The following is a 12,536-nucleotide window of genomic DNA, read 5'->3' as shown; positions in this document are numbered from 1 at the left end:
GTTAGTTTTTTCTTAAATCGTCGAACGTACTTCTTTTCTTGTTCTTGTATGACTTAGATGCAGTAATTTTTATAAATGCAAGAAACTATCCTTTGCTAATTTTTAAATTTCTTTGCAACTGTTTTTTATAATTTTTATAATACAAATTGAAATGCAATAAACGTAAGTTTATATTAGATTTTCTTACCTGTCACAATTAAATGCACCTACTTTTGGGATCAAACTGCGTTCTGTGACCTCACAACACTGAAAGAAGAAATAAATAATTACATTTATAATAAAAATAACAACAATAATCCAATTTAGTCATTAAACTGTCATAAATTTAACTACTTTTATTATTCTGATACAACGTTACATAATGTAAAAAGTTACCTATACTGACTGTCAAAAGTTCCCTCGGCCTACACATGTTGGTTTCAGATTAATTGATGTCACCAAACATCGATTATGATATATAATAGTAATCCTTTCATACTGTTCATAAAAAGTTCATTCGTTCTTAAAACTAAAACAGCTTTTATGCGACATATAGTATGGTAATCACATCCTAACAAATTTGATATTCACTAAACATTATAACGTATGTTCGGAAAGGAAATTTGTGCTGTTATCTGCTCTGATGGCACAACTTTCTGAAATTAGTGGACTAATAGAACGTGCAATGAAAGGATGGAACTGTACCACATACCTATATTCAAATTAATTAATTAATTCAATGGAGATTTAGATCCAATACCTGGTGGATCCGACCGGGTACCGGATAATGACACCGTGTACCCAGCAGTGCCGGGTAATTCTACCACAAAAAAGGGGAAAAACAAACACCAGTAATAATAATTTCATAATTATAACAAAACACCTGCGTGACGAAAATTGGTAATTAAGATTGTATTGGGGTAGGACGTATGTCCTTATTAGTTATCTCAATATAATTCTTGTGCTTACTTTTTCTCGCGAACAAGAACACATTACTATAGTCGAACTGTTAAGGCCATGTTAAGCTCATTTTACACAGCGCGTTACTTGACAATCCACGCTCCACGTAACGAGTTAGGCGCAGCCTGGAGCGGATAGGCGCGTCCTAGCGGTTTCTTTGAATTCGTTTCACGGCGGCGTAGGGGGCGTTAAACGCCACGCTCTACGCGCTGTGTAACATGACCTTTCAGATCCTGTTACACAGCGCGTAAATTGCCAATCCACGCTCAGTGTAACAGGTTCGGCCCGGCCCGAAGCGAACAGGCGCGTCTTATCGGTTTATTTAAATTCTTTCACGGATGCGACGAGCGCGTGGAACGTCGATCCACGCCCTACGCGCCGTGTAACATGAACATTAAGCTCGTGTTCTACGGAGCGTGAATTGTCAGTCCACGTTCCGTGTAACAGATTCAGCGCGGCCCGAAGCGAACAGGCGCGTCCTATCGGTTTATTTGAATTCTTTTCACGGATGCCACGAGCGCGTGGAACGTTGATCGACGCCCCACGCGCCGTGTAACATGAACTTTAAACTCGTGTTATACGAAGCGTGAATTGCCAGTCCACGCTCCGTGTAACAGGTTCGGCGCGGCCCGAAGAGAACAAGCGCGTCCTATCGGTTTATTTGAATTCTTTCACGGATGCGACGAGCGCGTGGAACGTCGATCCACGCTCCACGCGCCGTGTAACATGAAATTTAAACTCGTGTTTTACGAAGCGTGAATTGCCAGTCCACGCTCCGTGTAACAGGTTCGGCGTGGCCTGGAGCGGATAGGCGCGTCCTAGCAGTTTGTGTGGATTCTTTTCACGGCTGCGGCGGGTGCGACGCCGATCCATGCTGCACGCGCTGTGTAACGTGGAGTTTATGCTCCTGTAACACAGCACGTGAATTACTAATCCACGCTCCGTGTAACGGGTTCGGCGCAGCCTGAATTGGATTAGCGCCTACTAGTGGTTTCTTTAAATTCTATTTACGGCGACGACGGGCGAGTAGAGCGCCGATCCACGCGCCGTTTAACATGGGTTTTCAACTCCATTTACACTGTACGTGAATTACCAATCCACGCTCCGCGTAACTGGTTCGGCGCGGCCTGGAGCGGATAGGCGCGTCCTACCAGTTTGTGTGGATTCTTTTCACGGCTGCGGCGGGTGCGACGGCGATCCATGCTTCACGCGCTGTGTAACGTGAAGTTTATGCTCCTGTAACACAGCACGTGAATTACTAATCCACGCTCCGTGTAATGGGTTCGGCGCAGCCTGAATTGGATTAGCGCCTACTAGTGGTTTCTTTGAATTCTATTCACGGCGACGACGGGCGGGTAGAGCGCCGATCCACGCTACAGGCGCTATGTAACGTGGAGTTTATGCTCCTGTAACACAGCACGTGAATTACCAATCTACGCTCCGTGTAACGGGTTCGGTGCGGCCTGGAGCGGACAGGCGCATCCTAACGGTTTCACTGATTCCTTTTCAAGGCGGCGGCGGGCGGGTGGGACATCGATTCACGTTCCACGCTCTATGTAAAGACCGTGTAACAAGAGCTTTACACTTTCTATCATTTGTTGGTATATCGGGTTTTTATTAATAATAACTTAGTATAATTTTGTCACCTTGCACCCTTTTAGTGTTTTTAAACATTATAGGTTCCTTTCAACGGTTTCAACTCAACCCTTTCATTGAAAATCCGCCAAACAAGAATTGGAATTTCATTGGCTTGACTTTTAAACGACTTTTTGAACGGGGACATAATGTGATTTGGGACGTTGCATTTAACAGAAAACCCGTCAAAACGAAGACATAAACCATTAAATGTAGCTATCCGGCAAAAATAACTAAGTATCCCGTGCATCTCTAGTATTTAATAAGACTAAGGTCCTATTCAAGTGCCTCAGGGCTCGTAGTATAGGGACATTATATTCAAAATATTCGCAGCAAAGTAGTTCTTCTTTCAACATTATTCGTGCCTCCATTTTAGAGTAACTTAGGTAAAATTACAAAATTATTAAATTTTGTATCGCAACACAGTAACAAAAGAAGAAAATCCTGCTATAGCAGGTTGTAGTTAGACGAATAAATAAAATTTAATTTTCGTTCTTTAGATCATTTACGGCCCGGTTTCGCCAACAGTTTCGTAATTGCAGCAAAGTTCGCGAGATTTAATTCAGCATGGGAACCATTTGGAGCAGCAATCTAAACAGGACGGAAAACATCTGACAATTAAACTTTGGCGATTGGAATACATAGTCCCTGTTGTATAGCACTGGTAAGCTGTATTTGTAGCTATGAAAATACAGACAATTTACGACTTCCACAACATAAAAATAATCTATGATACAGGTGAACTTATAGCCCAGTACAACACAACTAAAAAATCACTTGCAATTTAATATTATTATTGTTTAAACAGAAATAAAAAACAATTGTGTGGTTTTATGAAATCACGATGCAAGTAAAACTTTTCGGATTGTAGGCATCCAACTGTAAATTTTCGGAAAATTATTAAATATTTAATTATATATTAAAATCGCGTTCTTAATCTTATCTTAATGATTGAAAAATTGCCATAATAATGGGAAATCAATAGTAGACAAGATATCCAACTATAAATTTTAATTTCAACCTGTGTATGAGAATATGGGAGTATATAATAAATACAATCATTCAGATAATAGACGCATGTTAAAAACTGAGAGCAATATTTATTTAAATCATTGAATCATTTTGAACTTCAGTTATTCTATCAATAATTTCATCTTCGCATTCAGCTTCACAGTCTATAAATGTAATTGTCATGCACTTGCACGAATGAGTGAGAATATAAATGCTACACGATTATACCTCATGCGAACCATGGGCGCCGCCATATTGGGTTTGGCTGCTCTGCCGAGCGCCTTTCAGTTTTACCCCTACTCCGCGGCCGGCTGTAATGCGACGTGCGACAGACGGCCAAAAAAATTTGAAGCGATGTAATAAAAGTTTCACTCTAAAATCTCACCTGTACACTTGTGTCCAACTCTACCGGACACATCAGGTGAGATTGCCACTATAAAGTATTAAAAATATTATTATTTTTAACATTCACTTATATATTTTTAATTGATACTGTGATTTTTTATAGCAATTAAGTGTTTAATTAATTTTTATCTTAAGTCAAATTTGCTATGTTTTCCACAAATTTATATGACAGTTGCGGTTCTAAAAGAAATTTCAATGCAATAGCGAATTAACCCTGCAAAAATTCAAAGTGTTCACTATGGATTTTTTTTCTGAATTTACTCTAAATTGACAAATCTATTAAATTGGTGCTGGTTTGAAGTATTTCATTAAATATCAAAATCATCATCGTTATTGATCTCTTCATAGGTAAAATGTCTTTGACTTTGAACATTGTCAATGTCACAGAACATTGATCAGCTTATTCCAAATTCGCTGCAACCACAGTTTAGTACAATTTTTAGACTTTTTTCAACACTAGTGGAGTGAAATGATTTTGTCTCCTTGGCTCAAGATAATAAGTATATATAGTTCGTTTATTTCTGCAGCGATGTGACCTTCAGTTTGACCGATGCAAAGTAGAAAAGAACAGCACTAGGCCAGAAAAGGAAGGAGACAACTCTTGGCCAAACTCTTAATAGGTGAGGAGCGTATAATCCGTACAGTACTGCACGGAAAAATTGACCATTTTATCCACTACAATTGCATTGCTCAAATGTGCTGTTATTGGTACCATTTACTACTGAAAATATCAACGAGATGTTTATTTATATTTGAAGACATATTAAAAGCATTAATGCTTGTTTTCGACTGGCACTACTATTCATAATTGAACAAAACTTTTGGTAGGTACTGTATGAAAAAGTATGTTCAATGAACAAGAGCCGAGAGTAAAATGAGCTTTTTTCTCCCTATATACCTACGATTTTGCTATCGCGCATCCAAGACATTGGAAGGGGAACATCGCTAGAGAAAGTAAATGAAGTATACCTGAGAAAACACAAAGTAACCTTTATCCAAAGGCTAATAATTCAGAGCAACTTGTTTATCCATTAAAGCAACAGAAATTTTAAAATAACTTGCTTATTTCTACTACTCGACCTCGTTTCAAATAATTATAGAATCGAATTAAAAGATAAATAAAACAGAGGCTACGTAATAATTTTTAATTGACTTTATTATCGCACCTTACGAGGGTTGAAAATTAAACGCGTTCCTTAGACGAAGATTTAAACAAGGTGTCTCCGTCGGTCGCGCCGTACCACGTCGCGATGGAAGCGAGTAATTTACGTAGCTACACCATAGCCTCGTAACAAATGTCCGGAACATAGAAGAATTTATTGCTTGCTCTCCGTAAACCGCAACCATATGTTAGACCATCTCTGCCGGAAAGAACGACACTTCGTTATTACACTGACGCCAACCAGCACCGCGACGTCAACCAAGACGCAAAAAAGACGCGCGTGTATGTTTAATAAACTGTTGAAGTAAGGGCTGAAAACTGCTGGAATTCATAGTAAATTAAACAAATATATCAACCCTCAAAATGCAAGTGTGATAACTTGTTGGTCTCTACAATATTTTAATTAATAATAAAGTTTACATGTATATCTTAATGGAAGCGGTATTGACAAAACAGTATTGTATGAAAATAAATAAAAGTAAAACAAAAATACTGGTAGGGGAAGAGGGAATACAAAGAAAACGAAAAATTAGAAGTAGCCGATTTTAAGTATCTAGGAAGTCAGACAAGTCAGGACGGAAGGAGTAATAGGGATATAAAGCAGAGAATAGTGCAGGGCAGAGTCGCCTCCAATAAAAAGAAGTCACATCCATGCTCACGAACGATTAATTTAGAAATTCGAAAAAATTGTTGAGACACTATACGGGGGCAAAACATGGAAAAGACTAGAAGCATTGGAAATGTGGTGTTAGATGATGAGGATACCGTGGATAGAGAAGGTTAGAAATGAAGAGGTCTAGTCAGAGACATAGAGGTAGAAACAGGTGTTAAGATATGTAGAGGTAGACTTAGATTACTGTTCGCGAATAGTTAAGGATGTGGTATATTCTAGTTTTAGGGAAATGCGAAGATTAGCTCAGGATAGGAAAGAGTAGATGTGTCAGTCCAACCAGTGTTAGGAATAAAGACCTTATGATGATGATGATATCCTAATGGATTATATTAATTTCTAATACATTCTATAATGTAGCTACCTACTAATATCGTACTTAAATAAGATTTCATAAAGTTTCTTTTATTATATACATATACTTCTATTTTAAAGCAATATGGTAGGCCAAATTTTTTAAAAAAACCTTTCAAAACAACAAATCTTCTAACAGCAGTTTCGAGACTTGCTGAAGTAACTAAAACTTTTTAAAACTTCCGTACAAAAAATAAACCTTATAGCTTTTTAGTGACTTATTAAACTATATTAAAAGATATTCTTCGTCCTAAAAAACTTTTCCAAGAAGCAGGAGTTTGAATTGGTGTTACGTATGCGTAAAATGTGTAAATAAGAAAATTATCGTGTAATAAAAATGCAAGAAGTTTTAAAAATACTTCTGAACCAAGAAAGTTTACTTTAGGACCCAAATTATGTACACTATTTTAAATATTGGGGAAGTGTCTAATGTATGGCATAAAATTTACACAAAAATAAGAAAGCATTTACGATTCCGCCAGTTAAAAACCTGTAGAATATTCAGTCCATTACTAAAGTAAGTGCCGATTGATATCAAGTATGTCACTTGTTTTTAAGATTAACAACTACGTCACGTGTACTAACAAGATAAAAATCAAAATAAAGAAATTGAAAACCACTACCGTGTGTTAAGAAACCGATAAAAATAATCAGTAGTAAACATGTTCATTCATTGTTACATGCCAAAGAGCTATAGCACCTGGAGTTACATATTATACAAAACTCACAGCCATAATAGATTGACTTTTAAAGCCAGTTGGTATCTTTACAACCTTTTATAGCAACCTCACGGCAGGACAACCATTAAACATTAGATAAGTGGCTGAAGGTCGCCAGGGCCGGATAAAAAAAACAATGTAATTATGTATTTCAAACACATCGAAATTAAAATTTTAACATCATCATCATCATCATCATAAGGTCATCAGTCCTAAGACTGGTCGGACACGTACCTCCACTCTTTCCTATCCTGAGCTAAACTTCGCATTTCCCTAAAACTAGAACAGCCCACATCCTTAACTATTTGCGAACAGTAATCTAATCTAGGTCTACCTCTACCCCTCCTAACTCCTGTTTCTGTTAACAAATAAAATAAAAAAAGTTAAGAAATATTGAAATAATGAATTCAGCTTTACAATTAACAGTTTTTAAAACAGTTTAATAAATGGTAAACTTAATTGTTTCTTAAAATTTGTATTAGTCGTATCGGGTAACTGCCCTAATGGGCAAGGTTTATTCCATTTTCGTGCCTGGCGTTTTATGCGTTAATAGAACGCGTTACCTTTGTAAGAAAAACTGTTTTTTCTATCACAAGATTTGATTCCGTTTCTTTTAGTCCATAGTGCGTCAACAGACAAATGTTTTCTTAAACGTGAATTACTAGGATTACTCTCATCTATAACTATTGTGATCCCATCACGAAAGCACACAAAACAATTTTGTCGCACGGCAATTGTAGGGACCACCTTGCAGTATTGTCAATGAAAATGAAAACATTCCGATAAATTATTCCGATCCTTCTAATTAGCGGATGGAGTTTCGTGGAGAAATAATAGAAAGAAGGAACAAAAATGATAGATTTGCGTAACAGTATGGTACTGATATCTCATTTTCGAATGTGGTCACAGTCCGTCAAATCGCTTTGGTTGGTGTAAGGGAATACAAGCCCCGTCTGCCCAGTGTTGCCACTTCGAGGGATTTATCCCGATTCGAGGGATTTTCGAAGTTCTCGAGGGATGAAGGGATTTTTCCTTATTTTCGTGGGATTTTTTGTAATTTGCCATTTTGTGGTTGGTTTTGTTTGATTTGTTGACCTGATATTATATTATGAAGGCGCTCATTTTTCTAATTGTAAACGTAAAATTTTGTCAGCTATAATCGTATAATGCTGTACGATGAAACGGTTGATATACGACGGCGACGTGCGTTCAAACCTACTGGCGAAGCCTGCACGTACCTGCTCAAGTCCCTACAATGAATTGTCTTGAACTCTTTTGAATTGTATATTGTTTTCGTATCATTGTATGGTCTTCAGCAAACATCTTGAAAGTGACCAGCCAACAGATCAGAAACAGATGTTAAAACTAATAAAAATAAATGTTTGAGTTGGTGCATCGTTCCGATATCCGAACATCTAAGCATCTAAACCCCTAAGGTCTGGTTTTGACTGCATTTTTGGGAAACAAGATAACCGCATACAATAAAATTATCGGTATTATGCTATCGACACGAAAAGTTGTCCATGTTTACAGAAATATTGTATATTTTTTTCTTTAGAATAAACCATTAAATTAACGGATTAAAAAATAATAATAGTAATAAGTTGGAGGGATTTTTAGAGAAAATATGGGACTTTTTCCTGTAGTAGGTTGGCAACAGTGCGTCTGCCGTACCCCGTCATCAATCCTACTAAGATTCCTTGCATTTGAAATACACGTAATAGAATTTCCCTACGGTCGCTAAAGATTTTTCCTTATGCCAGAATCAGTTCTCGTCATTCCCCATTCATATGTGTCATACCGGTAATGATTTATGGCTCCGTGGCCGCCAACATAAAGGAAGTGGCACCATTTATACACATATTGAACATTGTCCAGGACTTCCGCTTGCAGCACAATACTCATATTAGGGGAGTGCTTAATATTAAAACTTTAACTAACAAAATGGAGGTATATTGACATCAGTAAACTCATTTAGTAAATTTACAGTAGGTGGTACCTACAATCATTTTAAATTAAGGAAAAAATAACAACTTTAGATTTTTCAGCTTCTAAGCGTTTTGCAAGTTATTTTTAAAAAAAAAGTTTCGTGTTAGAATACAAAACCGATTTAAAGAAAATTTTAATGAAGAACTTCGTCTTAAAGCACTTGCGTCTCTCCCCGTCTCCGAATCGCTTTTCAACTTTTAAGAATGGGAAGTGGTAATAAAATTGCAATTTTGCAGTTGTTGAGGAATGTAAACTACCGTTTTTATCTTTCCGAACATAAAACTTCAATAAAGCGCGAGCAATTTGCTACGTTTCTTGTTTTTCGCTTGAACCAGCGCACCCTATTCCCTATTCATTAGAAAACTTTTCCAACTTTTCAACCGTAAAGGACTACATTGTCACCGGTTCTAAACCGATTCGCAGAAGGTATTCACATCATCTGACAGAAACTTCCACACATCTACACGTAAAATGCAAAAACATACAACTTCGCTCCCGTCGCGTCGTTTCGTTTTCAAAATTCCATGCTTTATTATAAAAAACCGAATATATATTTACGATTTAAAGTGTCGTCTATCGTCAGCCACTATCTTCTCCATTTTTCAGTCAACATTTGAATCCCACGTTGAAAAAGTCGTTCATCTTTTGAACCGATCCACGAATAGATCTAATTTTTGACTTTTCCATAAGACCAGAAGTATTGGTCAGCCTGGCCGTGTGCCATCAATCGAAGCAAGTAAGAGCATACGTAATAATATGGTGGGTCAAGTAGGACTTTTCAATATTTCTACGTATGTTTTGATCTCATTCATAACATGGGATCGAGCATTGTCATGCTGCGGTTTTAACTGCTCATAATACACTACACCTAGCTGATCCCACCAAATACAGAACATGACCTGGAAGCCGTGAATATTCAGTTTGTGCGTCAACGCGGAATCGTAGCCGGTATAATTTTCGACGCTTGGGATTATCGTACTGAACCCATTTCTCATCCCTAGGCGATTTTTGTCATTCAAGCAACAGTTCACACGAAAACAAACGCTGTGCAATTTCTCTCGGTTTCTACTCGTATTTGGCAACCAACGTCATTGCTTTTGCATCATTCCCATGTCTTTGAGCCGTTTTGAAATTGATTATTGAGTCATTCCCAATAATCTTGCCGACTCTTCCTGAGTTTGACTCTAATTCTTCATCATCAAAAATTTTCGCACTTCCACGACTATGCCGCTTTGGATGCTATTTTCTAATAGCGTTGAAACCACTCACAGCATGTTCTTTCACTACTAGTAGCCTCACCGTAAAAGTGTTTAAGAGCATCCGGCAAGCCTCAGCAGCAGATTTATTCGGATTAAAGTAATAAATTAACACCTCCCGCAAATGGCGACAATTTGGCTCATGAACTGGCATTTTCAATAACAAATAACTTTACGATATAAACACAAATCAGTAGAAAAGGGTTATGTTTATAAGATGTCTAAAGGGCCTTGGTGGGGAGCTTGGCTCGCTTCACGAAAATTTTTTATTGTTTCTGTCGGTGAACTGCTGTACCACATAGATCAATAAAATTGATCTCACACAATATAAACCTCGAAGAACTAGTGAATGTAGATTAAAAAGATTCGTACTGTATTATACGTTTAATAATCCTAATCCTAATAACACACTAATGAACTAAAAATAATACTAATTGCTACTTAAATAGATACTTGTTACTTGTTTGATGTCTGAATTGGTCTTCTGTTACTCTTATCTAAAAGTGTTTGTATATCTTAAAACTAAACACACCTCGATCACTACTAGGGTTGCCACCGGTACTTTATTATAAAGTATTGTACTCTATTTCGACTGTGCGAACGTTATACTTTACAAGACACATAAAGTACGCAAAAATACTTTATTTAAGGCCTTAAGTAAACATCGTAATTATGTAAGCGATTATTCGAAATTCAGAGTATTTTTACATCAATAATATTGCACAGAAAAATGACAAGCCATATTTACGGAACAACCTGATTTCCCAAATCTGTTCAAAGTAGTGTCACTTTTGCTGTCCGTTCCGGCCACTTCAGCATTTACAGAAAGAGTATTCTCTATTATGAACGCAAAGTGGCGGTACAACAGGAATAAAGCTTCATTGAAACTAATTAAAAATGAACTTTTAGTTTACTTAAATCTTTGTTTGCCATGTTTAGAGGCTATTAATGTATTTAAGAGCGCCAGCAATTTGTTACTGGCTGCTAGGTGTAACAAACAATATGTTTAAAAACAAAAAATAAAATAGAAAATACTACAAACGGCACAGTGAACGCCATCTGTAGCACGATGCTACATTTTAGGATTACATAGTTTCGACAGAATACAGATCACTTCGAATTATTTTAAAAAATAAAATACTTTATTTTTATGCTGAGTTCTTTTTTTTTAACCTTTTAGTCGTGAAATACTTTATGTAAAGCCTGAAAAGGTGGCAACCTTAGTATTTACCCCCAAACTTCCCCCGGTCAAGACCTACCCGAACAGTCCGTATGCAGGTATATGTATGCACTACCAATAATTTAGGGAAAAACCTAATTGTTTGATGCCATTATGTCTGTCTCACTACGAAAGTATTTACGATGATACTCCTCTTGGTATCAAGGGATTAGTACCGCAGGTATGAACAATAACGTCTTAACAGACCTAAATTACCATTCGGATATTGTCATAAAGCATCAATGCGGTGGTTTTATTCAATAGATCTTATTTTAATAAATATTCATTTTCAGGGAATGTCATAAATTAGGGGAAACACCCATACACGGAGTATTTCGGTTTCTCAATATAAATCCAAAAATATAAATTAAATAAAACTCATATCTCATGCGTGTACGTGGAATTTTTCGTGTAGGTACTTACAACTACCCACCGTACCCACATTATCTACCGGGGCTGATAGTTCCATCATTTTCAATTGGAAACAGCATTGATAATAAATAGTTGCAACATCCACCGAAATGCTGCTATCCTTCTCCAAAATCTCGAGAATCGTTTCATTCTTCACCTTATGACAAATTACAACACAGAAAAAGAACGACATTATTCATCCAATCTTTATTCGGTTAGACAACGAAAAAGAGAGTCGGACTATACACCGCGCAAGTGATAAATTGAATTCGGATAGTCTGTGACTGTATAAGTCATAAATCTCGTTATTTTTATTCCGCCGTTCGTTGTTGTTAATGTCGCCGTGTCCTATGTGTATATATATACCTACGTGTGTGTTCATTCGCGGTTTCCATCATTCTGTACAAGAAACGCCATCCACCCACTGAACGATATACGTAGATAAATGTATCACCAACACGACACTGAAATCACTGAACTAACTGATAAAATATGATATATCTAACGTAAAGAAAGAGAAAAATAATTTACTAACTAGAAAACAATAGACAAATGCAACGGAGTGTCAAAACTATAGGGTTGTTCGGAAAATCATTTCGTTTTTTTTTTGAGGAAATGAAAGACAGTTTTCGTATAATAAACAAATACTTTATTAAATTATATATTGACCGTTCTGGTCCAACACCTTTTGCCATCTTTCTGGTAGTAGCATAATTCCACGCTCATAAAATTTTTGGTCTTTGCTGGCAAAAAACTGATCGAGGAG

General features: G+C 36.9%; 1 protein-coding gene across 1 annotated transcript in view; it reads right to left on the bottom strand.

Annotated features, from left to right (window-relative positions):
• The window catches only part of LOC108736474 (protein-tyrosine sulfotransferase), a 241,466-nt gene that overhangs the window by 182,231 nt on the left and 46,699 nt on the right, over positions 1-12,536 (bottom strand). Inside the window, exon 2 of the mRNA XM_025980499.1 lies at positions 188-246. The gene's annotated coding sequence lies outside the window, so the exon portion shown is untranslated. The remainder of the gene's footprint in view (positions 1-187; positions 247-12,536) is intronic.

This window comes from Agrilus planipennis, unplaced genomic scaffold (genome assembly GCF_000699045.2).
Source record: "Agrilus planipennis isolate EAB-ADULT unplaced genomic scaffold, Apla_2.0 scaffold127, whole genome shotgun sequence".
In the NCBI taxonomy this organism is placed as follows: Eukaryota; Metazoa; Arthropoda; class Insecta; order Coleoptera; family Buprestidae; genus Agrilus; species Agrilus planipennis.
This window is presented reverse-complemented; position numbering and strand designations above follow the sequence as displayed.